The 25,485-nt window shown below is 46.6% G+C and overlaps 1 protein-coding gene across 3 annotated transcripts in view; it reads right to left on the bottom strand.

The window, feature by feature from the left end:
- Window positions 1–25,485, bottom strand: part of RNF144A (ring finger protein 144A) — a 116,347-nt gene that overhangs the window by 84,940 nt on the left and 5,922 nt on the right. For 2 of the 3 annotated variants that reach the window (XM_026518307.4, XM_057308978.1), the window contains exon 2: window positions 4,924–5,121. The exons of the other annotated variant lie outside the window; for it this stretch is intronic. The gene's annotated coding sequence lies outside the window, so the exon portion shown is untranslated. The remainder of the gene's footprint in view (window positions 1–4,923; window positions 5,122–25,485) is intronic. 3 annotated transcript variants of the gene reach the window in all.

A 25,485-nucleotide genomic window follows, 5' to 3' on the forward strand; every position in this document is an offset into this window, starting at 1 on the left:
CGTAAAATCAATTATTAAAATCAGCAAAGTCAGAATGAAAATGAGATTGAGGTAATTGAATTATGTTATCCATTTGATAATAAATTATAATGACCTGATGCAAATGGTTTCCTCATTGATATTTAATCAAGCAATGTTAAATGTAGCTAAGATCATAAGTTATTTATGCAACTCTAAGTACAAGAGAAGGCATGAGATTTCTTTGGTAAATGTGTATGCATGTGTCTATGAGGCTCTGTTGGTAGGCTTTTAGGAATAACCAAAAAAAGTACTGTATTTTTAAATCGGGGTGAGGGGTGAGGGGAAGTCCCTTAATTTTGTTAGGTCACATGATCAAACTTTCCCTTTTAACTCTTTCACTGCTTCCAAACTTTTCTTCACATTGGAAGCACAATAGCCCCCAGTGAATCTCTCCACAACACTTTTTGGAAAAATCCTATCACTACCTTTCACAAATTTTAATGGTTCTCCACCAGCCACGGGACAGATTCTAAGTCCAAGTATTCAGGGTCTGGCACATGTGGTTCCTGAGACTTCTGTCCTCTCTGTCCCCGTCCCCTTCCCACAGCAGGCTCACAAGGTCTGAGTGGGCAGGGCATCTTCCCAGCCTCAGCACCCACTCCTCATTGCCTCCCTTTGGGGAACAGAGTTCCACGTGGTACGCTCGCTAACTTCAGTCAAAGAGAAACATTAAAGCAGAAACGCCTACCCTCTCCGGCCCCTCCCAGCCCCACACATGGCCTTGCACGTAACCGATGGCCCCCGGACGTCAGCTGCTGACCTGTCCAGGAGGCCTGCAGTCCCAGGAATGCGTTCTCTCTCTGTCTGCCGCTCGAGCCTTCGAACCCTCGAGCCCTCGAACCCTCAAACCCGGCAGGTGGAAACCCAGAGTGCTTGCAGAGTCCGGGCCCGGGCCACACACCTGCCAGCTTGCAGAGCCTTCAGAGAGCAGCAGAGACGAAAGCCGCCCAAGGTTCTCCAGCAAACAAAAAAGGGACAAAAATAAATGAAAAGAAACGGCAACTGAGTTACAAGTGGAAAATGCGGTTGTTAGGATTTATTTGAACAGAGCCTTCAGCCACGGCAAATCACAACAGCATCTTCAACTGTTCCCATTTCTAAAAATATTGCTCGTTGAACCACCGCAGCCACTCCGAAGCCAAGAGCACTCAAGCAGGGTACTGATATTTTCGATGCTAGTTAGTGTTTTAAACGACCTTTGCCCTAAAGCTTCACTAGCCCAGGGCAGAGGTCGCGGGGCAGAGGGGCGCAGCTGCAGCCCGCTCAGCTCCGGCCCTTCCTGGCGCCGGTCACGGCCAAGGTCGGGTCGGAGCTGCTCAGCCCAAGACATCTTTTTTTCACCAATGACATTCTCCGCTTGAAGAGAAAAACAAACCAGAATTATCTTTCAGATTTAGCTACTTCAATCACAGAAGTGTGAACTGGGGGTGGTTTATATTCCATGAAGACTGTTTCTCTTTATAAATCCTAAACATTTAAAAATAGCTCTGCGGGTGCTGGAATGTCATTTTCTGGTATTTTGGCCTCTTCAACATGGATCTTTTGTGACTATGAAGCCATTTCACAGCTCTTGGAATTTGCTGGAGACAGACTCCCAAACAGAGCGTCCTGGGGGGTGGCTGTGGGCAGGAAAAAAGGCCATTCCACCGGCCTTGCAATGCATGTTCTCCAGGGGGCTTTCCCGTCTCCCTCACCCTGAGGACGCGCTCCAGATCTCCGGGCCGGTACGTGCACTGCACAGAAAGATGCAATCACCCAAACATGTTGAAGTTAAGGTTAAAAAGCAAAAGGTTAGCAGGCACATAGTTTCCAAGGCACGTGAAGAAGGGGAGGAGCAGCTGTGAATGTCAACGTCCACATTTCCTCTTCCCTTTCCACCGTGCGGAGGGCCGCACACCTCCGCACACCTCCCTCTGCCTGCACAAAGCAACGTGCTGCTAGCCACACACTCCCAGCACCGCTCCCGGGGCGGATTGGCTACAGGCTTGCCGTTCGGGGTTCAGCGGGGCGGCTCGGGCAGGCCCTCTGAAGTCAGGCAGCGGGAGCCAGGGAGGGTAACGAGGAGGCTTCCAGGGAGGGTAACAAGGAGGCTTCCAAGGAGGAACGCTGGAGTTTAGGTACCCGCCAATGTCCCAGGTCCCCGGTTCCCTGCACAACTGCAGCCCAGCACCGGTGTCCCTCAGCTACTCCTGCCAGGTGCCCTAACCCGACAGCGCTGACCCTCCTCTGCACCTCCTCTCCTTGCCACCCCCCTGCATCGGCATCTGAAGCTCCGTGGGGCCCACCTCCCTCCTGCATACACTGTCAACTCAGGCCACCCTCTCATTCTGGCCCCTCCACATGGCCAAACGAGAATTCAATTCTTGACCTACTGGGTGCCTTCGCCTCCCCTGCTGAGCTGTCTAAGGAAACACACAATCACACGGATAGGGGTCTTGCTGCAGGTGTGTCCCCTAATGCTACCATGTGACCACTCTTTCCAGAGGACTTTTCACTCCTTCCCTTGTCTCCCCAAATTTGCAACCCTTTCTCCACCACAGCCCTCTCAGCTAGCCACCTTGTTTCCTATTTCACAAAGAAAATAAACACAATCAGGAGAAAACTGCAGAGTGGGCAGCACACCTGGGCCCCCACGTATCTGTCGCTAGCCTATCCCCCGCCACCTTCCTAAAGCAAGTACGCTTGTACACAGATGCACTTCTCACCTGCTCAAGAAGCGATTGCAGCATCCCCCCACCCCCGCCCCATCCTCCATGATCAATCTTCCAGTCTCTACTGAAGCATCGCCACCAGCCTCTAAGTACAATGCTAATGCTTCCAACTGACAATTAATGCTCTGGGCCTTATTTACCCCAGAAGACACCACCCCGTACTCTGCTCCCTGCAGCAAAGCTCCTCAAGACGGCTGTAGCAATCTGTCTCCAACTCCTCCCCCTCGCCCTTCCCTCTGAACCCACTCCAATGGCATTTCTTGTTGTCATGGTCACCAGACCCACCTGTCATTTTACTGTTCTTACCAAAGCTACCAATGACCTGCATGGCGCTGATCCAAGAGGACTCTCAGTCCTCATGTCACCCGGACCATCAGCTTCTGAGATGATCTCATGTGGCTTCCAAGACGCCACACTCCTGGTCCTCCTCTACATCTCTGGCTGTTCCTGCTTGGTTTCCTTTGCTGCCTCTTCCTCTTCTCTTGCTCTTCAGAGAGCTAGAAATGTCCCAGGGCCTGGTCCTCAAAACTCTCCTTTCGCTGGGATCTCATCCCATCGTACTCCTTTAAATACCATCCACAGGCCCAAGAGCCCCATTATACCCCAGCTCAGATCACAGTGCTCCACTGTGGGGTCCGTGCAGAACTGTGCACTCAGCATCTGTCTCAGGATCTCCCAACATGCTCAAAACCGAACTTGTAATCTCTTTTTGTATCCCCACTTTCGTTACCTGCAGACTTCCCTGTCTCACTGGGTAACAACTCTGTCTAGTTACAGCAGCTAAAATCCTTGACATATCACAGACGTGTCCCTTGCTCTCATACCCCACACCCATTCTGCCGGGACATCTTAAGGACACTATCTTCCAACTCTACCCAGAATGTGACCACTTTTCAGTACTTCCACTGCCACCAGTGGAGCAGACCACCGTGACCTCTTGTCTGAATTACTGTGATGGATTTCTCTATTGGCCTCTAAATGGTCTCCTCGTCTACCCTCATCCCCCACCCCCTACATCCTATATCAATACAGAGGCCAGAATGAGTCTATCAAAATGGAATGCAGGGGCTCCTGGGTGGCTCAGTCAGTTAAGCATCTGCCTTTGGCTCAGGTCGTGATCCTAGGGTCCTGGAGTCAAGCCCTGCGTTGGGCTCCCTGCTCAGTAGGCAGACGGCTTCCCCTTCTCCCTCTGCCCCTCCCCCTGCTTATTCTCTCTGTCAAATAAATAAAAGCTTTTAAAAAATAAACATAAAATGGAACGCAGATCCTTTCTCCCCTCTGCTTAATACCCTGCACTGATTTCCCATCATCAAACCTAGAACTCCCCAAGAGTACGCAACGCTAGACGTGGTCAGGCTCCCGTTACCTCCTGACCACCCCCCACCTCACTTCTCTCTGCTAGTTCCCCTCCGGCCACCCTGCCTCCTTGGGTGTTTCTCCAACACGCCAGTGAACCTCTGCATCCACCTCTTCTTCTAACTACAATGCTCTTATCCCAGACACCCAGCGGTTAGTTAGCATAACTCCTTAAATCCATGTTCAAATGTCAACTTTTCAATGACACCTTCCTAACCACTCCCTTTAAGACTGCAACGGGCCCCACCCTCCTAAACTAAGTCTGCTTTTTCTCTAGTCCACTACATTCATGCCTTGTAACGAACGAAACATGTAATTTCCTTCTTCACACCATCAGCTGCGTGGTCGGTCTCCATGCCTGTCCCCACCCCCATCCTCTCACACCCCCACTAAACTAGGATCCCCATGAAAGCAGGGGTTTGTGTCTGTTGTGCTCACTGCGTGTCCTGAGTTAGAACAGGACCCAAGAGCACAGCCCTTCGGTTCTCGATGAATTAATGAACCAGTGAGACCCTGCACACGTTTTCTAGACCTGTTTCCTGATCTACCAAATGAGACTAGCAATATCAACTTCACAGCTTGTTATAAGCAGCAAATGAGGACCCATGTGGAAATCTTCATAAAATATTAATTACTATAACAGCTTAACATAATATGTTGAAAACCATCCTTAAAATTAATTCAGGAGACGTGTACTAGGTAATTGCTTACACGGGGTAGCTTAGGAGGTACAGAAAAATCCAGCCACGCGGGGCTATAGTCCTCCCAGGGGCTGAGATTCTACTAAGACATAAATGAGGGTTTTCAAGCCTTCATTTTCCAAATTCAAAATTACCTCCACGAAGTCCTGAGGGGAGGAGAGGAACTGTCTTCTGGCCAAATCCTGGTGTCCTGACCTGCTTACGTGCTTTCAGCTGGCTCCTCCCTTCAAGACAGGCCGTCCATGAGGAGCTGTGGGAGAAGGTCTTGGGCACTGGGGTCCCTCCAGACCTGGGGACTGGGAGCGTATCACACTCAGCAGGGGGCTCGACACCTGGGAAACGTGAGGAGAGCACAGGAGCTCAGAGAACAGGTTACAGGAGGAGGAAGCTTCCAACCATGCTGACTTCCAACCACCCCAGCACCGGGCTTTCAGATCTCCAAGCCAGGAGGGAAGGCTACTGATCAGGTTACTAAAAACGGTATCAGATCAAACATTTGGGAAGTATCACCGTTCACTGGAGAGGTCTGTGGTATAAACAACCCAATTCCACCAAGAAGTTAACAGATAAATCCACCCACACAGATAATTCTCAGATAACAAACTGTCCCTGGTTACTCCTTCTGTCCCCTCCCTTTCCAGTCACAGCCCTCAGAGTTCTCCCAACTGGATTCCTATAGGGACAGATTCAGGTCCACGGAAAAGCTTAAAAATAAGACAAGACTATTTTAATTGTAACCCCTAAGGTAACCACTAAGAAAATAGTTCAAAAATATATTTTAAAAAATAAACAACAGGGGGCGCCTGGGTGGCACAGCGGTTAAGCGTCACCTTCGGCTCAGGGCGTGATCCCGGCGTTATGGGATCGAGCCCCACATCAGGCTCCTCCGCTATGAGCCTGCTTCTTCCTCTCCCACTCCCCCTGCTTGTGTTCCCTCTCTCGCTGGCTGTCTCTATCTCTGTCAAAGAAATAAATAAAATCTAAAAAAAATAAAAATAATAAAAAAATAAACAACGGAATTAAAATAGTATACTAAAAACGACTTAGCATAAAAAAAGTCACAACAGAGGAATAAAGGAAGAGAAAAGACAAAGGACCCAAGGGAAACAAACACAAAAATGGTAGGCATACATTCTACCTTATCGGTAATCATATAAAATGGTCTAAACACTCCAACCAAAAGGCAGAAACTGACAGAATGGAGTAAAACAATACGCTGTTAAAAGAGACCCACTTTAGAATAGTATCAAAAAGAACACGATAATTACAAATAAACTTAACAAAAGATGTACAAGACTTGTACAGTGAAAACTACCCAAACATCATTCTGAGCATCCAAAGACCTAAATGGATGGAAAGACACGCTGTGCACATGGGTGGGACGACAATGCTGTTAAGAGAGCAACGCCCCCCACCCGATCTTCCCATTCAATGTCATGTCTATTCAAATCCCAGGTTCTCTTTTTTTTGTTGCTTTGAAATCCACAAGCTGATCTTAAAATTCATATGGAAATCCAAGAGAGTTTGAATAGTCAAATGAACCTTGAAAAAGAAAAGCAAAGTTGGAGGAGTCACACTTTCTGATGTCAAAAAAAAAAAAAAAAAAAAAGCTACAGTAATCAAGATTGTGTGGCCCTGGCATAGGGACAGACACACAGATCACTGGATTAGAACTGACAGTCCAGAAATAAACCCATACATTAACGAGTAACTGGTTGTTGACAAGAATGTCATGACGTTTTAAAGGGTAAGCGGCAGTCTTTTCAGCAAATGGTACAGACACAACAAGAATGAATCACGACACAGACCTTATTATCCCTTTCACAAAAAACTAACTCACAACGGGTCAAACATCAACGTAAGAGTGAAAATTACAAAACTCTTTAAAGAAAATATAAGAGTAAATCCTTGTGACCTTAGATTAGGTACCAGTTTCTAAGATACCTCACCAAAAGCACACACAATAAAAAAATAAATTTTAAAATTTCGGGTGTCAAAAAACACCAATACGGTAAAAAACAACCCACAGAAGGGAAGAAAATACATACAAAACCTACGTCTGACAGGGACCTCGTGTCTACCTAGATTATATAAAGAACCCATACAACTCAATAGTAAAAAGACAAATAACCCAAATCAAAAGTGGGCAAAAAGTGTGAATAGACATTTCTCTAAAAAAGATACTCCAATGGCCAATAAGCACATAAAAATGTTCAACATTTGATTAACACATATCTTGTATGTTAGATGTATTATATACTGTATTCTTATAATAGAGTAACGTAGAGAAAAGGAAATGATCTTCCTTGCATAAGGAAGATAAAACACATGGACAGAACTGTACCGTATTTATTGTATTTATTGAACGAAATCTGTGTATAAGCGGACCATGCATGTCAAACCCGTGTTGTCCGAGGGTTCACTGTACTTTAAAATGGTGAATTGTACCTCAATGAAACTATTATTAAAAAAGAAACATCAGAGGCGCCTGGGTGGCTCAGCTGTGGAACGTCTGGCTCTAGATCTCAGGGTTTTGAGTTCAAGCCCCACATTAGGTGTAAAGATTGCTTAAATAAATGAACTTAAAAAAAAAAAAAAACAAAGACAAGAAAGAAACATCAACTGGAAAAAGCTTAAAAAGAGTAAGGCGAGATAACCCCTGAATTCCCCAAATTCTTTTCTCAGGTGCAGCGTCTGCTCAGGAACCTAACACCAAATCTGAACTTGCCTTATTTTTAGGCGTCTCTGGTCAGGGAGTAAAGAACACAATTCAGATCTTCTAGTCACTTCAAAGCGGGGCATCAGAGAGCAGCAAATGTTTAAATCTGAGTGGACATGAGACACATCCCGGCAGATAAAACCACAGCTACTCCTTCCTTGCTGCTCTTTGACTAAACTGACAAGCGCTGGCACGCGCGGCCTGAGCCAGAGAACTCCTGCTCAAGACCAGGCTCCAGGGTCCAAAGCCTCCACGTGAAGGCTGAGAGTCGGACCTGCCCCCTGCGTCGCCTGGCTCTGGCACAGAGCCAGCCTCTCCACTGTGGAAAGCTGCACCTCGTTGGTGCTGACACATCGAGATACTGACTCCAGAACACCTGATCCCGTTTTTTGCAAATCTATTCTCTGCCTGTACTTGGCAATAAATCCAGACGCTTCCAACAAAACACAATACAATACAGTCTCTTTTACTACCTGCTTCTGCCACTTCTCCCAGGCAAGAAGAGCCAGGAGATAGAATTATAATCTTCAGCCGGAAAGGAGAGCTCTCTGCTCTGCTGGTGCACCAGGAGATTTTTCTAGCTGCCTTTTTTTTTTTTTAAAGATTTTATTTATTTATTCGACAGAGATAGAGACAGCCAGCGAGAGAGGGAACACAAGCAGGGGGAGTGGGAGAGGAAGAAGCAGGCTCACAGCGGAGGAGCCTGATGTGGGGCTCGATCCCATAACGCCAGGATCACGCCCTGAGCCGAAGGCAGATGCTTAACCGCTGTGCCACCCAGGCGCCCCTCTAGCTGCCTTTTAAAAAGATGTATGAAGGGAGGCTGACTGCAGAGCTCTCGACCCAGAGGGGCGTGCCGTGAGCCCCAGCGGCTTTCAGGCTGTTGGCAGGTTGCAAAGCCCCTGACCCCACCTTCCCGGAGCCCCACCGCCAGGGAGCTGCCTGCGCGTGCGCTACCCCAGCCCAACAACCAGGCAGGAGTTAAAGTGCCACGGTGTTTCCCACGGTGCCTTTTCTGTCCATGTGGAGTGGGAGCTGTGGCAGCTTCCAGCCACGGTTCGCTGCTCTTAGCACTGGCCTGCCTACGAAGCTGCAGGGAGTGTGAGCGGACAGTGCCTGTCCTGACATTTCCGCACAAGCCCTGCCATTGTTAGCGCACAGCCCTGCGGAGCACCAGGAATGCACATACTGGTGGTGGAGCCGAAACACCACTGGTAAGTCCTCAGCTATCAACCTTTTCTGCACTCCCCCATCTGCTGAGATACCAGGTAGGAGTGATACAAAAATGGATGGAATGTGGGGCGCCTGGCTGGCTCAGTCGGAGGAGCCTGTGACTCTCCATAGGCTCCTCCTTGATCTCAGGGTCCTGAGTTCAAGCCCCATGTTGGGGGTAGAGATGACTTTTAAAAAAAAAAAAAAAAAAAAAAAAGACTTAAAAATGGATGGGATGTAGGGCGCCTGGGTGGCACTGTCGGTTAAACATCCGACTCTTGATTCTGGCTCAGGTCATGCGCTCAGGGTCCTGAGATCGAGCCCTGCATCAGGCTCCATGCTCAGCAGCGAGTCTGCTTTAGATTCTCTCTCTCCCCCTTCCCCCACCCTCTAAAATTAATAAATAAAATCTTAAACTCTCAGGGAGTTCAAACCTTGTAGGAATCTTCATATCCACACATTACCCTTTAAGAGCTTAAAGAAGAAACTACTTTTAGTCGTTTTTGCCACTTGAAGCAAATACGACACATTAAAGCATGAGATGAGTCTTCTCATTTCATAAGGGGATGCCCCTATGGTAATTTCAATTTCATTTCAATATAATTTCATTAATTCACTTCTTTATATGAACACAAAGAGTGCATTGAATTTTGAACAAAGGAATCAGTTGTCTGGGTAACCTGAGAAAGCCAATCTGGTGCGAGAGTATGAATTAAATAAGTTATTCTCATTTATTTCTTTCACCAACTGTATGTCTGTCAATACATAAATGGGTCCTGTTAGTGGGTTATATATAGGATTATTCCCTGTTAAATTAATTCACCAAAGAACAGCTGGAATCACTAAAAGAAACATGGTTAGGGATAAGTATTCAAAACCTTCAGAAATTTGGGGCACCTGAGTGGCTCAGTCAGTTAAGTGGCTGCCTTCGGCTCAGGTCATGATCTCAGGGTCCTGGGATCGGGCCCCACATCGGGCTCCCTGTTCAGCAGGGAGTCTGCTTCTCCTTCTCCCTCTGCCTCTCCCCTAGATTGTGCTCTCTATCTCTCTCTCAAATAAATAAAATCTTAAAAAAAAAAACTTTAGAAATGTGTTATATATGCCTATACACTCAGATATTATATAAATATACACATATGTACACACACTCAGTATTACATATATATACATACATACACTCAGATATCACATATATACACTCAGGTATTATATATACATACATATATACCCTCAGATAAGCATCAGGACCGCTGGACCCTGCTGGACCCTGCTGAGGGACCACTGTGGTCAGAACAGGGCGGCAGGGGACCAGGATGAGTGCCCCCCCAGCCCCACGCAGCAGCTCAAGCACAAGGACACGGCAGCAGAAAACTGTGTTTTAGCCAAAGCTGGGTTTTGCCAGGTGACCACGGAAGGAGGAGAAAGGACCACTTTCCAGAAAGAAAGGGAGTGAGAACGTAAGGGGGCAGTGAACACCGAGAAGGAAAGAGGGCTGATGGTCCCAGTCGGGACAACTATTTCTGACGACCAGGTGCAAAAGGACAAGCTGCACTCGGGGAGGACGGTGACAGAGTAGGAGGTGGATGCGCAGATGTCGGAGTCACCAGGCACCCCTCCGGGAATCGGCAGCTGACATACGACGGAAGGCAAGATGACTGGAAAGGAGATCTAGGGAGAAACAGGATCCTAGTTTCAGAATGATCGTCCATGTAGATGGACAAATGGCAAAAACAGTAACAGGAAGGCAGACAGAGGATTTGTTGGTAAATCCTCCGTGGGCAAGGAGGAGGGTCGGGGGGGCGGGGGTCAGCAGAGGACTCAAACAAGAGGGAACAGGGATGGGAAAGTCTGATGCTCGTGTCTCAAGGGAGCAGGGGATGTTTGGGGAGGAAGAGGAGCAATGGCTAGAAGCAGCAAAGAGGAGAAAAGGTGTCAACCCCACCCTGATAAATACGTTCGCGGACCCGGTGGCAGGTGCAGCATTGGCAAGAACACAGTCACTGCACAAGAGCTTCGATCATGCCCGAGAAGACACGTAAAGCCCTGGTCTGCGGCCAGACAGCCGGTCAGGGCAGCCCGAGTCGGTCCAGAGCAGAGCTCCTGCCTCTACCCTCTACCATTCGGCCTCTGCTAGGCAGATACTTCAAATACTTCTTTGTAGTGTCTCCAAATAATTGGAAAAAGACCAGTTCTTCATTAACCAGTGTTGGGACAAAGGCTACAAGTGGGGAAAAAAATCAGGCTTGTTTCCTAACAATGCCTAAAGGTAAAACTACAACTTTACCAAAAAAAAAAAAAAAGACTAAATTATTTGGGGGGGGGGAGGCCTTTTAAAGCAAACCTCGAAACTAAAGAAGAAAAAAAGATACCATCAGACCAGCAATGACTAAAAATTCAACATAGCTGGATAAAAACTCAATATTGTTCAGTGTGCTGTAACAGGAATTTTCATTTACTGTTTTAGGAGTGTAATGATGGGTGCCATTTTTTAAATGATTTGGAAATAGAGCCAAATATAAAACATGCAGGGGTGCCTGAGTGGCTCAGTTGGTTAAGTGTCTGACTCTTGATTTCGGCTCAGGTCATGATCTCACAGTTGTGGGATCGAGCCCCACTGTCGGGCTCTGCACTGGGCATGAAGTCTGCTTGAGGGTCTCTCTCTCTGTGCCCACCCCCCACTCTCTCTCTCTCAAATAAATAAGTAAATCTTTAAAAATATATATTAAAAAAACACGCACACCTTTGACCCACAAGTGCCACCCTATTTATTCTACAGATAGACTGGCAAAAATAGATCCTGTGTATGTAAAAACATATCCGTGGTAGCATTCTTTGCAAGAGCAAACACTGAGAAGCTACTTAAATGCCCATCAAGAGGGACAAGGTGAATAAATAATACGGTGTCATCCCTGCAAGCCAAGAAGGAGCCAGACCTCCACAGGTTGGTATAAAGAGATGTCTAAGACATAACAGCAAATAAAAAGACATAGTACAAAACAATTCACACAACAATCCAATTTGTGAACGTAAATTTCAATAATACACTCACACATAATTTTTCTAGAAGAATGTAGAAAAAAGGGAAAACCCGTTGATAATCACTTTAGACTAAAGGGAATTTTACTTTTCATTTTATTCCTAATTGAACTTTTTAAAAAAATTTCTACATTTATAACTCTAAGTTTTTAGAGCTAAAGATTTTTGATGTAGTATATTGCCCATGGGATAATACACATTGAGAAAACAAATTATTTTTGTTTGGCCCCCAAAAGATCACATTAAGTACAACATATTGCAACTACGAATTAAAATCCCACAAAAAGGCCCCACTGCTTTGCCTTCTCGGGTCCCTGAGGCAAATCCTCAGTGTGGCCTGCTCTGACATCTCTACAGGGATTTGCTAGTGGAAGCCCACCCTTCTCCTTCTCTCTCCCTCCTCTCCATGATGAATGCACTTTCAGACTTGGTGCCGATTAGTCATCAGCACAGAACTGTGCTCATGAAGAGAAAGCCCCCCACTTACCTACAACTCCTTACACACAGACACAAAAGGAATCCAAAGGCAATGTTCCTGCTTCTCCCCAGTCTTTCAATTTCCAAGTTGAGAATTTCTTTTAGCTGCTGTCCAACATGCAAGTTACTATTCCCAAAATCAACATAGTTCTATGCATTTCAGCCTGAGCAGCCATGGTAAGTGGAGGTTTTCGCACACGCGATTTGTTTGACTTTAACATGAATAGAGGTCTTGTCTGGCTTCAAGAAAGCGATCTCTGTCTACAGGCATTGTACACTAAGGGCCGCGCACGCTGGGGGACAGAGGGCCCCACAGGCGTCCCTTTAGAGCTGTCCTGCAGTTACTTATTCCACATTTGTCTTCTCTGGGGGAAAATAAAATACTTTCTCCAGTAATGAAGACATTTGTGAAATTAGCTATGGAACAAATTCATTGGCTCACTGACTATCAATTAATTAAATGAGTTGTTTTTTAAATTCTCTTGTTGTGATAAAAGGCATTTGGCTAATTCCACCATCATTCCTGATTCTGAGAAATGACTCCTAAAAATGAAGGGGATTCGTAGCTTTAAACCTGCTCACACAGCGCTGACTGATTTATCCAAATAGATACGGAATTAGGCACAAAATAAGAAGCTTGTTGAAGTAGAGATTACAGAAGAAAAAAAGATTGGAATGGTGAGATAAAGCATACACCAACTTTAAAGAAATTAGAAAATAATTCCTTTGACTATGTAGTTTGAAAAGGAATAAGGTATATTTTATGTGCTGATAAAGGGAAAAAATCTCCAGATTAAGTAACAAAAAGCAATATGCAGTATTTCCCATTTACCAAGGGAGGTGAGGGGGGCTGGCAGGCAAGTATATGTAAGAAATGGATTGGGGGCTAAAGGTCTGGGGTAGGAGAAAGAATTGCTTTGCACTATAAAAGCTTTTATACTGCTAGATTTTTGAATTTTTAATGTACTATATATTGTTACTGAAGTGAAATTCACATAACATGAAATTAACCATTTTAAAGTGAATGATTCAGTGCCATTTACTACGTTCCCAATGTTGTACAATCAGCACCTCTAGTTCCAAAACACTTCTATCACCCCAAAATAAGACACATCAGCCATTAAACAGGGATTCTCCACCCCACCCCCTGCTGCCTGGTTCCTGGCAACCAGCGATCTGCATTCTGTCTCTAAGGTTTTACCTACTCTGGATATTTCATACAAATGGGATAACACAATAAGTGACCTTTTGTGTCTGGCTTCTTTTGTACTTCATTTTGAAAAACAAACACTTAAATCAAATATTTCCTGGAAATATTCTATTCAAGTCATTCATTGTAAATTTTTTTCAAAAATATCTGAAGGCCTGGGTGCCTGGGTGGCATAGCGGTTGGGCGTCTGCCTTCGGCTCAGGGCGTGATCCCGGCATTCTGGGATCGAGCCCCACGTCGGGCTCCTCTGCTATGAGCCTGCTTCTTCCTCTCCCACTCCCCCTGCCTGTGTTCCCTCTCTCGCTGGCTGTCTCTATCTCTGTCAAATAAATACATAAAATCTTTAAAAAAAAAAATATCTGAAGGCCTAATATCTTTAAACCAATTATATCATGGCCCATAGATGACAGAGAAATGAAACAATCCATGCAAAGGTTATCCAGATAATCATCTTCTGCCTAATAGTGCAAAGGTTATCAGTCAACTGAAAATTCTGAACACACAACCGCTGCAAATATCTTGCAAGGTATCATAAGTCATCTAGAAGAAACAGAATGTTGGAGCCAAAGCTGGAAGGGAACAGAGGGCTCATTACATTTTACTTACAGGTTAGAAAGTCAAAGCCCACATGCACAAAATTGGCCGGCTTCACACTGCAGCGAGAGCCCTGTGTCCACTACGATGGCCAGGCCTTCACAGGGCTTGTAAATGAACAAACAAGAGCAAGGAAGAAGAGCACACGTGGGTATAAAACTCTGAGGGTGGGAGCTTGAGGTTTCAGCTCCAACATGCACGGCGCGGGGAAGCTGATGGTCATATCCTCAACAACAAAAGGCTGGACGAACCAACGATCCAGCACTTCTTGCCACCATCAGAAAATGGGTCACAGGGCAAACCAACCCCTGAAATCTGGAGAGAGGCGAGAAAAAGAGAGTCACAGCCAAGATCTGCTCCCCAGGAGGAGAATCTACCAGGGCCACAGCTGATAGGAACACCTGCGTGATAATTTTCATGAACTGCTGGAGGCTGAGTCTGAACTAGCTTGAGAGTGAAAAGAAACCCCTAGGAGCCACAGCATTGAGGGGGCCCCTACATTTTCGTGGTTTGACACACACACCCCCTCCCTAGGAATCCCACCAGGTTCTCACAGCAAATAGCCAAGAAAATCCCATTCCCAGTTCAGGCCAAGGGAAGAGACACCACATGAAGGCTGCCTGGAGCGGTCCGCACAACACGGACTCATCCCGCAGGCCTCCCCTAACCTGACGAAGGGCAGGGACCGGCCTCCAGCCCTGCATCCTCCTCGGCTCACCCAAGGAGGGACAAAATAGCCCAGATACTCTGGAGAGGGCTGGGTACACAGGCCTGCTGGGAGACTGAGGGTTCATCCTGAGAGTACAGAATGTTCCCCTGCCCCTCCAAGTACTGCCCATGAATGGGGTCCCATACAGTCACAATGAGTGACAGCTGAAAGAGCTGCAAGAAACGCACAACAAGGAGAAAACCCCAAAGATCACAGGGCAGATGAAAACTAGAGCTAGAGGAACTGGAGCCTCTGGCACCCACAGCTTCAGCACACAATGAACACAATTCAGCTCCCAGCCAGATTAACCTGAAACCTCACACCGAAGGCCCTTTACCTTAGTTCCTACACCAAATACCAACAACGAGAGACCCACAACGCATGCCAAACAGCAAGGAAAATCAGAATCCGAAAGGACAGCAAGCAGCAAAATGAAGCTCAGAGAGGACACAGATATTAGAATAATCAGACAGGCAATTTACAATAATCATGATGCGGGTGTTAAAGGTGCTAACGGAAAAAGTAGACAAAATGCAAGAGCACACAGGTTCTATCAGCGGAGAGATGGAATCTTCAGGAAAGAACCAAAGGAAATGGTACTAAAAACCCTGCTAAAGAATGAAGAATGCCTTTGTCAGGCTCACCAGTAGACTAAGCACAGCCGACAGAGAAAACAGCCTGAAGAGAGTTTGACGGAAAGTCCAAACTAAAATACAACCAGAAAAAAAGAACTGTAAAAAGAAAAACAGAACAGAACATCCAAGAACTGTAGGATAATTTCAAAATAACATATGCGTAATGGGAATACTAGGAGAAGAGAAAACGGGGGGGGGGGGGATATTTGAAGCAAGAATTGTTGAGAATTTCCCAAAATCAATGACAGACACCAAACTATGGATTCAGGAAGCTCAGAGAACATAAAGCACAATAAATACCAAAAAAAAAGTACACCTAGTCATATCATGGTCAAGTGCAAAAATCGAAGACAGAGGGAAATTCTTGAAAAAAGCCAGAGAGGGGGAGGAACACTGCGCAAAGAGAGCAGCAAGAACAAGAATCAGGTCTGACTTCCCTTCAGAAACCATACAATCAAGAGAGCAGAGTGAAATATCTGAAGTGCTGACAGAAAAATACCAACCTAAAATTCTATTTCCAGCAAAACTATCCTTCAAAAGTGAGACAAAAAAAAAACCAAAAAACCAAAACCACTCTCAGATAAGCAGACTGAGGCAGTGTGTTACCAGCTGTTCTGCACCACAAGAGATATTAAAATTTCTTCAGAGAGAAGGAAGGTGACATGTCAAAAGCGCAGATCAACATAAGCATAAGAAGAGAGAGAAGGAATAAATGAAGTTAAAATATTTTGGGGGTGCTTGGCTGCTTCAGTCAGAAGAGCATGAGACTTTCAATCTCATGGTCATAAGTACAAACCCCATACTGGACGTAGAGATTACTATAAATAAATGAATGAATGAATGAATGAATACATAAACAAAACTTTTTTAAAATTAAAATAAATATTTTATTTTTCTTTTTTTAAATTGATCTAAAAGAAAAGTGTTTAAACGGTAATAATAGCAATGTATTGGGTAATTATAGCATATGGATAAGAGGAATGAGCAAAGTCATAAGGGAACGGACAGAAGACCCAGCAATATTGTTATAACATTATTACATATCAAGTGGTACAGTACTATTTGAAAGTGGGCTTAGTTTACTTAACATATATTGCAAACTCTAGGGCAACTACTAAAAATGTTAGAAATTAGTATAACTGATATGTTAACAGAGGAGATGAAAAGGAATTATATACAATATTCAAAAGCAAAGAAGTCAGTAAAAGAAGGGAAGACAGGAACAGATGTAATGACTAAAAAACAATTATGGGGCACCTATCTGGCTTAGTGGGTGGAACCTGTGACTCTTGATCTCAGGGTTGTAGAGATTACTTAAAAATAAAATCTTCAGGGATACCTAGCTGGGTCAGTGGTAGAGCATGTGACTCTTGGTCTCAGGTTGTAAGTTTGAGTTCCACGTTGGGTGTAGACTCCTGGGATTGAGTCCTGAGTCAGGCTCCCTGCTCACTGGGAAGTCTGCTTCTCCCTCCCCTTCTGTCCCTCTCCCCCACTCCTACTCTCTCTCTCAAATAAATAAATAACTCTTTTAAAAGATAAATAAAATTAAATCTTAAATAAACAAATAAGAATAAAATCTTAAACAATTACAAACACAGTAGATATTAACCCAACTATGTCAGCGATCACTTTAAATGTGAACAGTCTCAATATACTGGATAAAAGTTAAAAGACAGAGATTTTCAAGATGGATAAAAAAGCAAGACTCAACTCTATGTTGTTTAAAGAAATCCACTGTAAATAAAAAGGCTCCAGTTAAAAGTAAAGGAGTGGAGAAGGATATACCATGCTAATGCTAATCCAAAGAAAGCTAGAGTAGCTATGTTAATTTCAGACAAAGCCAACTATAGAACAAGGAAAATCACTGTAGATAAAGAGGGACATTACCTAAGGATAAAGGGGTCTGTCCTCCAAGACATAATAACACTAAACATATACGCAACTAACAACAAAGCATCAAAACACAGAAGCAAAAACTGACACACATGCAGGAAGAAATCCACAAATCCACAATCATAGCTAGACACCACCACTCCTTTCAGGAACTGACAGATCCAGCAGGCAGAAAATCAGTCAAGACATAGTTGGCCAAAACAGCACTAACAATCAACTTGATTTATCCAACACATAGAATATTCCATCCAACAACAACAGGATACACTTTCCTCCAGCTAATAGGGAACATTCTAGGCCATAAAACCCATCTTAACAAATAAAAAAGCAAAATCTAAATCATATAAGCTCGCTTTCACATCACAATGGTACTAAATAACAAGTCAACGACAGAAAATTGGAACATCCCCAACTATCTGGAGATTAAACAGCACACTTTTAGATAACATCTGGGGCAAGGAGGAAGTCTCAAAAAACAAAAAAACCAAACATTTTGAACTGAATGAAAATAAAAATAAAACTTACCAAATAAGTACAACGTAGCAAAAGCAGTGCTTACAGGGAACATTAAATGCATAGATTAGAAAAGCAGAAAGATCTAAAGTCAGCCCTCCAAACTGCCTTTTCAGGAAATGAGAGTTAGAAAAGCAATTTAAGCCCAAAGCAAACAGAAAAAAAAGACACAATAAAAACTGGTGCAGAAATCAATGAAATCATAAACAGGAAAAATAGAGAAAAACAACAAAATCACGGCTGGTTCTTTGAAAGATCCATAAAATTGATAAACTTAGGCAAAAATCATGAGCATCGTCACTGAAAACATATAGCAAAACAACAATTAAAAGAGGGGACAATAGGGAAAGGAGGAATGCAGCATGATTTCCTTTAGGCTGTCCTCGTTTTAGTTGAAAAGCTAAAGAGTAGCAGCCTTGACAGCTCTAGTGGTTTCCGTTTTCGTAGACCAGAAGGGCAGTATTTTATTCCACCAGAGAGTGTTTTCCAGAGGGAACGGGGGTACAGCAGGCAGCGCTCCCCACTTCCTCACGTCTCACACCTGTGAAACGCCAGAGTTACTTGTGAATCTGCCTTACGGATAGGCCTTCCAAGGTTTCTCTAAGTTTTCTTATTCCCGATTTATTTAATCCTTGCAGAAGCCCTGAAAAGGAGGTAATCCGACTACTGTTCTCACTTTTTAGATGAATAATGGGACGTTTACAGAGAGGCTCAAGGTCTTAGCAGAAGGCCTAGTGGGATCTGCAGTCTGGAGCAGGATTCGGATCCCCCTCCCTGCAGACTTGCAACCCTGCCCTCCACGGCTGAGCTGCGTGTAAGGTGCTCTGGGGCCACACGGCCACACTCCCGATGTTCACTGCCCGTGGTCAGATGTGCAGAGCTGTGACATAAAACCACCCCGAAAGAGCGCCCTGCAGGAAAGATGTGGGAGTTCAGATGGCTTGTTTCATTTATCAGTAACAGGAGCTTTCTCCCTGTTCATTACCCGTTCGTCTTCGAGCCCCCGGCAGAGAACAACCACTGGAGATACAGCTAATTTATCTACTGAAATGTATCTTTGTTGTGTGTGAAATAATAAAATGTGTGTGCGTTGGTGGGCAAAATTTACAATGAAATAAATTTTAAAACCCAAATCATTTATTCACTGTAAAATATAACCGCAATTAAAAAATCAAAAGTAGGGGCACCTCAGTGGCTCAGTCAGTTAAATGTCTGACTTTTGATCTCAGCTCAGGTTATGGTCTCAGGATCAGGGGATTGAGCCCCACGTTGGCTCCATCCTGGGCCTAGAACCTGCATAAGAGTCTCTCTCTCCTTCTCCCTCCGTCCCTCCTCTCTCTCTCCCTGTCCCTCTCAAAAAAAAAAAATAATAATAATAATAAATAATAGAAAATGCCACAATCCTTACGATTTACGATCCCTTTCCTCGCATATTTTCCAGGTTTGAACCACATTGTACATGGCAACTGGGTCTCACAGTTGTTTTCCCTTCATGATATATTATATAAACATTTTCCCATGTCCACAATCTCCAAAAATCTTGTCTAATTAGAGCAGCATATTTACTTAACCAAACTTAGATGTTTTCCATTTGGGACTGCTATTAAACACACACACACACACACACACACACACACACACACACGAGAAGCATTTGTGCACAAAGATTCCCTTTTTTTTCCCCACATTAGTATCATTTCCTTGAGCTAGCTTCCCCAAAGTGCACTGTCCGAAGTATTTGTGGTTGCAAATAAAAATCAAGCATTTATCCTCAAGCCATCCCTTCCCCTCCCCCCAACCCCGGTTGGGCCTAGAAATGCATTCCTCCTGCTGAGCCGACATGATTTATACTTAACCACTTCCTGCTCTGACGGAGCCCACTTCATCATATTGCCAATGTTCCTCTTACCTAATTCCTCTTAGAAATCCTTTTAAATAACAAGTTCATGTTTACCAAAACAATCTTTCTTACTAACCAAGGTCTTTATTATCACGTAATGGTAGTTATATTGTAACCAGACTAACTTCTAGATAAACAGTATGGTAAAGATAACATACAGGGTCCATACAGGGAAAGATCCATATATAATCTAAACTAAAATCATATGAACGACGTTTGCAGCTTCCAGATGATTATTCTTGTTAGCAGCTCAGTTAAGGGTGTTTGCCACTTGGAATCAGCTCATAGATGCCATTGGGTTTAAAAACCACCCTGTGGGGATGCTTCAGAAAGAAGAATGCATAAACCTTCAGGCAGATCTGAAGGTCCTTTATTTATTTATTTATTTATTTATTTGATGGATTGAGTTGAGTTAAAAGTTTAAAAGCCTGAAGCTGAGTGTACCAGGTCCTGTGCTGGGGACAGGAGTAAGACATGCCCTTCCTCCAGGAGCCCAGCCTGCCGCAATGCACCCCAAGAAAGTGTGACAAATAAACACGGACATCTGAGTCCCCGCTCTACCACCCAGGAGAGCTGGAAAGAGGAGAGAAGCACGAAGGGCAGTACCTAGGTCAGGGATGTTACTTCCCAGTAAATAGTGTCCTTGTTTCAGGTTAAACATAATTTCTATAAAATTGTGCCTTGAGTTTCTCTTGACTAAATGGCAGTTATCGTTTGTTGACATAATAAGACACGTGTGTCAACATCGATTCTGCAGTTTGGCTTTTTTTTTTTTTAACACTTTGGAGCTAATATTGGTTTCCAAGATTTAAAAAGATTTCATTTTGCAAAGCTCATAGGCCGGAGGCTCGGTGCCTACTGTGTCCGGCGAGTAAAAGGACGCTGTCTCCGCGCCACATCACCCACAAAATGCCAGAGCAGCTCAGGGCCACCGTGAGGCCCAAGGGGCCACGTGGCGCTCCCAGGAAGTGGCAGGAGGGGGACTGGCAGGATGCTTGGCAGAGAAGGCAGCAGGGATGCAGGGAAAAGCAGGTGATGCGGGGGCGGGGAGTACCCTGGGATGCCCTGGACACGGGGGCATGTCAGGTGACAGCCGGAAATGCAGCCAGCCAGGGACAACAGGCCAGAGAATGGAACCGGCCAGCAAAAGGCACAGGCTTCCAAGAAGCAGAAGAAAACACGGAGCAGCTATAAAAGCTGGGGTTCAACGAGGAAGGCACCCTCTCCACCAGCCCTCACTGGGCCCGAAGGTGCAGGACAGGCGGTGGGCACCCTTCCCTCGATCCTGTTAGGCTGGTGGGGAGAGTGTCAGTGTACTGGAAAAACACAGCGGGGGCTGGGAGAGAGACACGGGGACCCTAGAGGGGCAAAATTAGGAGGACCTGTAGCAATTAGCCTGATGCCAAGGTGAGAGTCGAGGCAAAATTCAAAAAGCAAAGTGTTGGGTTTGTCCAACCCAACCTCCTCATTTTATACACTGGAAAAAACACAGTCCAAGGATATTTGCATCTGAACTGATACTGAATTGAGCTCAGTCCCTTGAAGAGTTGACCCCAAATACCCCAAACAATACAGGCTGCAGAGAAGAGGGTGCACACATGGGGCATGTCAGCAGGAATCTCAAGCATCCAGGGCTAAATTCCAGACGCTGTCGGTGCAGAGTGACAACGAGAACACGGCCCACTGGGCGGCCCACCAGTGGGTGACCCCAGTCCCAGCACGCGCACACCCGCTTGGGCCCTCTACACAGGGGCGCAGCTGCTCGAAAGCCCTGTGAACCCCCAAAGAAACATGCTAGGCCCAGGCCCTCCAGACCAGCATTATGGCAAAGAAACAGATACAGCAAGGAGATATAATGTGAGCCGCATCTGTGATTTTTACATTTTCTGGCACATTTAAAAAAAAATTTTTTTTAAAGATTTTATTTATTTATTTGACAGAGAGAGAGACAGCCAGCGAGAGAGGGAACACAAGCAGGGGGAGTGGGAGAGGAAGAAGCAGGCTCACAGCGGAGGAGCCTGATGTGGGGCTCTATCCCGGAACGCCGGGATCACGCCCTGAGCCGAAGGCAGACGCTTAACCTCTGTGCCACCCAGGCGCCCCTAAAAAAATTTTTTTTTAAAGATTTACTTATTTGAGAGAGAGAGAGCAAGGGGAGGAGCAGAGGGAGAGAGAAAATCTCAAGCAGACTCCCCATTCCCCCCATTAAGCAGGGAGCCCGACACAGGGCTGGATCTCACGACCCTGAGATTGTGACCTGAGCCAAAATCAAGAGTTGGAAGCTTAACCGACGGTGCCACCCAGGAGCTCCTGCCACATTTCTTTAAAAAGTAAAAATATGCAAGGGAAATTAATGTTAGTAACATTTTATTTAAATAAATAAAATCACGTCAACATGCAAGCAATACAAAAGTTATTACTGAGATAGTCTGCGTTTCACACTAGATCCTGGAAACCTGGTGTGCTTTCCACACGCACAGTACAGCTCCCTGGGACTGGCCGCAGTCCAAGGGCTCCGGAGCCCAGGGAGCCAGCGGCTACTGGCTGGACGGCCCAGCCCTCCGCGCTCTCTCCCTCTGCCCGTCCACTCTGCTTTGCCTATGCCGCACCGGGAAGAGGTCCTGCCCTCCCCAGATAAACCCAATCTTCTAGACAGCAGCTTTCTCTGCCAGGCTGGAAGGACACAGCCCAAGCTGGTCCCGGGCTGGTCCCCAGAGAAAGCCTGTGCCCACAAGCTTGCACGTGGCCAGGAACTGAAAGAAAACAAGGTCACCGTCAAGGAAGCAGGGCATTGAGCCAAAGGAGGAGGAGTCGTGGGAGTGATTAAAGTATTAACAGATAAGAACTGTCCCCCTGGCCACTCAGCTGATATGGGAATGTTCATTTAAGAACAGACTGAAAACATTCCCTTCTGAGACGTGCTCACGTTTGCATATTCCAGAGCCCAGTACCTGGATGAGGACTCAGTGAATATTTATTCAGCATTAAAAAAAAAAAAAAAAGTATGCACCCTAAGTTTTGAGCTATTTCACAAATAGGGAAAGTGGAGGGTGAGCGACATTGCCAGAGGGTAAGGAACTCCGGTGTGTCCCAACCATCTGTTTTTCTGGAGCGAAACTGGAATTTACAAAATTCTAAAAGTTTAAGAGGGTCATACTGCCTGCTGATTACAGAATACTGTACCCTGTCTTGTTCTGGAAAGGCCTCCCCAGCCCCCTTCCCTCCCTCAAGCCTTGTCCTGGCCCTCACTGCGCATCCCTTCATCTGTCTTGGAACCAAGGAGGTTTGCCGGATGAATGGGCAAAAGAACAAAAGAAGGAATGGAGGATCGGACGAGACTGCTTCTGGACCCAAGTGTCTCTGAAGGGAAAAGAGGCCTATTCAGTTCAACAAATACTTATGGAGCACCTACTCCGGGCCAGCCGCTAAGGGGCACAGAGATGAACACGACAGTCAGTGATTTCCTGCTCCCGCCACGCCCGACACGGCCAACATTCAGGCAAGGCTCCGATGCGCTCGTGCCACGTTGGTAAGACACCCAGACCACGAAGCCATGTGCGCACCGGTCCGGACCTCAGCCTGTTGGACTCCTGCCTTTCCAAGAAGAGCGGGTGAGACGAGCAAGGGCAGTTGACGGCAGCACAGTCTGGCCACGCACCACACGGGCAGCGGGCTTCGTGCCCTGTGCTGTCCAGTCCGCTCAAGGACGGTCCTCCTGGCCCCCGCGGCCTCTCGCTTCCCCAGCTTCCCCGAGTGCTGGGCAGCCCGGTTCACCGGGACACGCAGAGAGGCAGCCGCCGTGCTTTCTGAAAAGCCCGCTCTTCTGGGACAGAAAGGACAGATGCAGCCCAACTGTCCCACCTCTCCCGCCACCTAAACACGGAAAGGGAGCTGGCAGCGGTGCTGAGCCATCAGGACCCCGGGGCGCCCAGCAGGACAGAGGGCGACATGCCGAGGACAGAGAAGCCAAAGAGCAGAACCTGGTTCTCGTGAGCAGCACAGAGCAGGACAGCGCCTGTGCCACCAACCACCCCTCCCTTCGCCGCGGAGGAAACAGGAACCCGCTTCTCTAAGTCCTTGCTCGTGAGCCAAACATACGGGAAAAAGACATACAATTAATGTGTTATACAGGTCGAACTGCGTCCCCAAAAGATAAGCTGGCCTCCTAACCCCCGCATCTGTGAATGCAACCGCCTCAGGGTCTTTGTAGGCGATCACGAGAACGTGTGCCGACAGAGTAGGCCCAACCCCGGCGGACCGGTGACTAGCCGCGGCTGCCCACCTTCGTGCATTCCAACCACCACAGTCCCAGTCCCAGAGACGGGTGGCCTGAAAACAACACACATGGATTTCTCACAGTGGCGGAGGCCGGCAGGCCCAGATCAAGGTGCTGACAGGTCCAGTCAGCCATGCACTCACTGTGTCCTCACGGCAGCAGGGGCCGGGGGGCTCTCTGGGGTCTGTTTGTTAGGGCACTGATCCCATTCATGAGTGCTCCCCACTCATGACCTAAGCGCCTCCCGAAGGCCCCACCTCCTCACACATCACACTGGGGATGAGGTTTGGGGGACGCCCGCTAGTGTAGACACAGCCCCCATGCACGTGGACAGAGGGGAGTCAGGAAGACGTCAGTGCCCAGGCCTGGCAGGAGGAGACCACACCCCGACACAGAGGCGGGTTCTTAGGGCCCCATAAGCTGAGGGAATACAGACACCTTTTCTCTTCTTTTCTCTGCTCCGTCGGCCCTATCCGCCACGCCGTGGCCTCCCATAACCGCACTGTCTCGGTTCCCAGGGCCTGTGGCTAACGCTTCATTGAGACATAAAGAAGAAAGAAGTGACTGTGATCTCAGCAGAGCGCCAGCTCTGTCTCATCCACACCAGGCACTGGGACCGCCGTGCCTGCCAAGCGATTAGGGAGAAGGAGACACGGTTGTAGCCAAAAAATTCCCATCCCAAGGTGCCAGCTCTGAAAGTCTTCTGGAAGCCCTTTCTATTCCATTGTCCTAGGACTCCCGCCCACCGCTGTGTGTGCTACCTAGGGGTACTGTGCGGCAATGGGGGCGTCAGGAAAAATTACTTTCCGGGACTGTTTGTTTCACAAACAGGGGCCCCCGGGGGCCCCCCAAGACTTCACACTTCACGAAGCAAAGCTTCCTTCTGGAACACACACCCTGTGTGATGCTTTTCAATGGAAACTGGAACCACAGACCAAAGGAGAGCGTAAGGCACTCAAGAAACAGAGAATACTCTGGATCCTATGAGTTATTCCGCACACACGCTCTAAGATCTTTGCAGCTGACACGCTTCAGTTCCTCAGTGGGAAGAACCATGTGCATCAATGGGCAAAGTGCGTCTACCTGACAAACACTCTTTCTAGGAACCCCAACCACCTCTTTACCCAGAGCACCTCAGTCTCCCGCTGGAAAAATCCAAACTCCTAAGGCCGATGGAACTCACCTCCCTCTCCTGCCCGGCAGGGCCTGACCAACAGCCCGGACTCCGTATCCTCAAGCACAGATCCCACTTGGCCCCGTATCTTGGGCCTCCTGGCACGCCAGCCCAGAGCTGCCTCTTCAACGCTATCCAGGCCCTGCAAGTCTGTACTTATTCACGCCCATCTCCAGAGTTCCCGTTACACACACTAGGAGTCGCACACCATGGTCCTTGTGCACATCGGAAGAGCAAGGCCCACTTGGGCCTCATCTTCCCCCAGCATCACAGAGTGCCCCAGGGTACACGGCCGCCTCCAGGCAGCCCAAAGCTCTTGTCTGACCCTGGAACTGACGAGGTCTGCTG

The sequence above is a fragment of the Ursus arctos genome, unplaced genomic scaffold (genome assembly GCF_023065955.2).
Source record: "Ursus arctos isolate Adak ecotype North America unplaced genomic scaffold, UrsArc2.0 scaffold_8, whole genome shotgun sequence".
In the NCBI taxonomy this organism is placed as follows: domain Eukaryota; kingdom Metazoa; phylum Chordata; class Mammalia; order Carnivora; family Ursidae; genus Ursus; species Ursus arctos.